General features: G+C 32.2%; 1 pseudogene; it reads right to left on the reverse strand.

The window, feature by feature from the left end:
• The window catches only part of LOC134710889 (uncharacterized), a 35,694-nt pseudogene extending 29,926 nt beyond the window's left edge, over positions 1 to 5,768 (reverse strand).
• Positions 5,769 to 6,000: the final 232 nt, after the last annotated feature.

The raw sequence follows: 6,000 nt of genomic DNA on the forward strand, positions 1-6,000 counted from the left end.
TCAGTTTTCATTTATCTCTTCATTTATGTAATAAAATTAACGGTACCAATTTTCTTGCACCAGATGCGCATTTCGACAATACATGTCTCTTCAGTGATGCTCGTGGCCAAAATATTTGCAATCCAAAGCTGTAAGTTTCACCTACCTGTCAAACCTTTATTTTTCTATAATTTAACATTTTTCACAGAGACCCATGATTTCTGCATTTTTGGCTTTCACTTTCAAATGGACGTCAAGTTACGAGAGATTTCGTGGCCTCGAGACTCAAATATGCAAATATTTATATTTTGTTATCTCCTTCATAGGAGATCGATGTTTAACATTTAGAAGCAACCACGTTTTTTCACCTCCTTTACAGGAGATCGGTAACTAGCATTTAGTTCCGACCACGATAACAATCAGCAGCTCTCGGACATTTAGGTAACTTGCAGCGTTAATGAACGAGGTGTTACTTCTCGTGGTCACGTGATAATCTTTGAAAATGAAAGGCAAATTGAAGAAATCATGGGTGTCTGTGAAAAATATTAAAATATAGAAAAATAAAGGTTTGGCAGGTAGGTGAAACTTACATAAATAAAGAGATAAATGAAAACTGAAGAGATTGATGTCCGATTTATATAATTCCAAAGCCCTCAGTCGGCTCCAGAAGCGAGGAAGCAGCGCATCTATTTTGGGTGGGCAAATACCCACTTTTTGACGTCCCACGGCCCCAGCTTGTCTGTTTATAAACAGCCGTCGGACGTCAGAGTAATCTCGGACTAGCATGTATGCAAAACAATATTAATTTTAAACAGCTTAATACTAGTATTTATATAAAAAGCTGCAAATGAAAAAGGATTTCTATACAGCAGATATTAACAAAATGAGTCAGCAGTTGATGTTTGGTTTGTTCTGTCCTTTTTAGCTTGGATGTTTGCGTGCCACTTTGATTGATTTTGTAAAATTATATGGCGCAATACCTAAAATCAAAGTATCAAATTACTATTTAGGTCAGTAATCTGTCTTTTCTGTTTTCTGTATATGTATTTTCTATTGCAGGACAAATAATGATATACAAGTAATATTTTCCTATGAACTTTGATATGTCACAAGTTAACGCCTTTCCATAGAATTCACCAAAGTGATAACATCTATCTTACAATGTGTTAACATATTACAACATACTGTTAATTTTATCGAACGTATTTTAATTGTTTTCTGTCGTGCCTTAAAGCAGCTAAAAGACAATATATTATAAGTGTTTATTTGCAATAGATATCTCAACAAGTTGTGATATTTTTTATACATATTTTATAATATTATTAATTCGTATATTTTAACAAATTTAATTCGTTCGGGGATAGTCACATGTGAAACTATATTTTCGAAGGGAGAGAGTTCATCAAGCGTCTTAGTGATCGTCATTGTGCAGGATAAACTAGAAATAATGCTTGTTCTGTAGGTACTTAATGACAATCCCTAATGACATCAATGCTGATTGACAATTTTGAGAATTCAATTTGCCGAATAATTCGTATAATATTGAATTTTAGTTTCCCAACCACTCGCTCAACTTTGGAATGGAAGTGACGACGCCCCTAAACGCACACATGACGTTCACTAAAACCAGAGTTTTTGACGGAAATGCATCGAACTCGAAAGTTGTCAATTCATACGTACCTTGATAATTTACTTGACCATCCCCATCGACATCAGCCTCTCTGATCATCTCATCCACTTCTTCATCGGTAAGTTTCTCTCCAAGATTTGTCATCACATGTCTGAGTTCAGCTGCACTTATAAAACCATTGCCGTCTTTATCAAACACTCGGAATGCTTCTCGTAACTCTTCTTCTGAATCTGTGTCTTTCATCTTTTTGGCCATCATAGTAAGGAATTCTGGGAAATCTATTGTGCCATTCCCTAGAATAAACCAGATACATTTATATATAATACTGTTTCTTTGTGCTTTGTGAGAAAAAACAGTCACAAATGTACTTCGAACAACAGCTTATTCGTGCTAGTCGGATTTTTAAAAATCAAGAAACAGTTTTAGGTCTTCGATCATAACGCGTGCGTCTTGGCTATAGATATCTATCTCCGAGATGACAGAATGAGATATATGCCATTCGTTGTCACTGAACTTGTGTTTTTTTGTTTTTGCGGGGGGAAAAAGCGGCAACATAATTAAAACAAAATTATGTAAACAGTCTTACTTGAAGGAAATGTATTTACGGTGGGCATATAGGATTTAAGAAAAACAAATGGCAAATAATTTCGCTTTTTGGCACAACATTTGCAAAATAAAACCCAACAAAATGAGGAAAATTAAATAACAAACAAATATAAATAAAAAAAGGCTGCGCTTATAAAAAAAAAAGGATATGGCGTTTTCACACATCCACATAAAAGGTACTGAATAAGTAATAAACGATCGTTATTTTTAAAATGGTCCTTGTCTTAACATATTGTATTGGAAATTCAAATTCAAAATCTTTTTTTTTAAATTTGAGCCTTTGGCCTTTCGTTGTATTCAAACACAATATATATAGACATACGATATTCATACTAGCAATTTTATATTCTATATATAACTTTATCATGTTCAAATTATATTTTTGTTTCATTTAAACATTTTGATAATGATGCCCTAAAAAATCTAATATGCAGTTTTCTTCAAAATAAGTCTATATTAAGGATCGTGCCCAATTGATAGCTATCCAAATGTCTGTAATCATATAACTATATGCATACCATCAGCGTCTACTTCATTGATCATGTCCTGTAGTTCTGCTTCAGTAGGATTTTGTCCGAGAGATCGCATGACAGTTCCAAGTTCTTTTGTGGTAATAGTACCGTCACCATCTTTGTCGAACAGACTGAAAGCCTCTTTGAACTCTGAATTTAAGCAAATAAAAACCTTCTTATTAAACTGATTTATCCCTTCCTATCAATTTTTCCCTTTTCCTTTTTTTTTATCATGAATTCCAATACATTGCAGTTTTCCCTCTGATTAAGGAGGTTAATGTATTAAAAGTATGTTTCATTTCATTAACATTAAACATTTATATTGGTTAATGCAACCCTTTGATTGCCTTGAGAAAGACAAGAACTTGTACATCTAGCATTTTTTTTAAAACCAGAACGGTAACCATTCTTTTTCATTTATCAAATGCAAAAAAAATCAAATCAAATGAATCCCTTCTCCGCACACAGAGAATTGACGGGTTGTCCCTGTATACGGCTGTGCTTACTGTTTCTGATATTTTGTTGTTATCTTCCCTTAAACTTTTGATTTCCAAGGATCTCCAACCATAGGTATCCATGGTTCAAGGAAGTGGGTGAAAGGTGTGATGTTAATATCTATATACATTACAATTTGATGTGTTCCAATACAGGTCATTCAGGGGGGGGGGGGGGGGGGGGAATGGAACAATGACAAGAATATACAATGTATGATATCGGTGAAATAAAAACAAATATTCAAGATAATTTTAAACATTCAGTTCTCTTCAGTAGGATTGTGTGCGACAGTGAGACCCATGCAGAAGAGACATATAATTGGTTGAATTGGTTGCTAATCTGGATAGGACACATAATGAGTGGCTTAAGATTCATAGGAATCTCCCAGTGTCCGAACAAGTCATGATGGCGATAAATATGCCGGAAGTACCGAGTTGATTTCTTTTTCTATTTTATTTAATTTTCAAACTTACAATTTTTTTATTCTTTGTGCAAACAACTTCTCAGTTCCCAAAAGCACTGCATGTTTGTCTGATTTGCGTTTTTTTCTCTCACATGCTTGCATTGGTAACTAGTTTTCAAATTTAATCCCAACTTTCTACATAGTTGGTTTTATCATATCTCTCAGATTTTTGGAAGAAATATCTTTTTTTCATGTCTTAATGGTATGGACTTCTTTTCATACTTGTGTCTTTTTTTACGGATTTGTGAAGACATGCTAAAAATTCTTACTCCCAATATCTCTCTCAGATGTATACACACAATCAACTAACCTGCAATTTGTTCCTCTGTGAGTTGATCTGCCTGAAAAGTAAAACGTAACATTCAATGTCGATAACTATAGTCTTGTAACAATACCTATATGGTATTTATAATCACAAAAGTATCAAAGTCTTAGAACCACACTATACATATGTGCTTTCGTGAAGGCAAAATCAGTAATTCAGTGGTTGTCAATTGTTGCTGTATATCGTATTTGTTTTTCGTTTATTGATTTTTAAAATAATTTATATCCTTAGTTTTCTCCTTTAAATTTTTTACATCTGTCATGTCGTAGCTTGTTTATAGCTTGCTAAGCGGTATGGAGATTGCCCATTGTTGAAGGTCGAACGAGGATCTATAATTGCTAGCTTCCATGTCATTTTTTCTCAGTTGGAAAAATGTCATACTGACAATCATATCCTATCTTATTTTTAAATGTTTAGAACTTTAATAGCTCAGCAGTGTGAGATCTAAAAATTTATAATTTTAACATGGGGGAAATAAAGAAGTTTAATATTTCTGAAGCTTTATTTGAAAATGCAATTCCTAAGGAGATTAATATGAGTTTATCTACTTTTATGAACGTCACTAAGTTGTTGGCTTATTTAACTTAGATCGCGTATATCTCTTTTTAAGTATTGAATTAAATTTAAACGTTTCCAGGGCAAATATAATTTTTTTATCATACATCCCCCGTATGAAAATCGATAGGTTTTGGAAATGTTGAAAATATATCTTAACACTAAATTAAAAATGTATTAGATAAAAATTGAGACCGAAAGGATGTATGTAAATAAACACATATATTTATTTCTCAATACAGAATGATAGCTTTCAATAGTTCCGGAGGGGGTCTTTCAGCACTTTATTCATATGTTATTGAAACGCACGATAAATGCAGTGTATCCAATTTATTTGAATGACATAAATTATGCAAATGTAAATCCTTCGATCGTAAGCCTGTTCAAAGCCCTGATGTCTTTCGTTTATCAAATAAAATTTGATTTAACTAATATAAAAAAAAACAGTCCGTATGCCTTTTTATTGACTCCTCATATAAATTTCCGAAAGAGAAAAAGTATCAAACGAAATACATTTTAAAGACTCATTCAATCAAACAAAATAGTCAATAGTCAATACCCCCCCCCCCCAAAAAAAAAAATAAGAAGAAAATATGTTTGTTATTTTGTAATAAGATTTTCTTGAGAGTTTAAATTCTCTTAATATTACGGTTTTACTTTCAATATACAGTTAAAATGTCCTCCCATCAAACGGACGAATCAATATCCCCCCAAAAATGATAAGAAAAGGTATATTCATTATCTTGCCAAATAAGAATGTCTTGAGTGTTCATGCTAAAATAAGTATACAGTCAAAAACTCGCCGAAACAAAAGAGTCCATATCGAAAATCATCCCTCCCTAAAAAAAGAATTAAAAAGAAAAAAGAAAAGTATATGCATTATTTTGTCAATTGAAATGTTGTTAGTGTTTAAGACATTATCTAGTGGTATTCAATTCTTCACTAAATGTTGCAGATTTTAAAATTATAAGAATATATTTCCAATAAACTTACCATGATGTTGTTTACCTGGCTGTCTTTAAGTCCGATAATTGGGGATGGTTTACGGCTTCCTTGTGCGAAAGTTGTGGCCTCACAGGGTATTTCAATCGAAGAAAGATAAATATTATCTTATATAATATAAATACGGTAAACGATAATATTGATATTTATTTGTTTGGTCAATGCTTTTAAACATTTCTACACTTAGTTTTATTGTTGTTATCTTTACTTTGTGATAATTGACCAATTAGATTTGTCAATAAAAATAAAAGGGGATTCAAAAATTTCATTCGTGTACAGTGAAATTAATAGAACTGCTCCAACAGAAAGACCTATATATATATACCTTTATATATCTATATGTAGTTATCATTGAAACTCAACAGGAAAATTCTGTGTTGATTTGTATAAATAAAAAAAAAAAAAAAGCATTGATATTAAAATATGAATAAAA

The sequence above is a fragment of the Mytilus trossulus genome, chromosome 3 (genome assembly GCF_036588685.1).
Source record: "Mytilus trossulus isolate FHL-02 chromosome 3, PNRI_Mtr1.1.1.hap1, whole genome shotgun sequence".
Classification (NCBI taxonomy): domain Eukaryota; kingdom Metazoa; phylum Mollusca; class Bivalvia; order Mytilida; family Mytilidae; genus Mytilus; species Mytilus trossulus.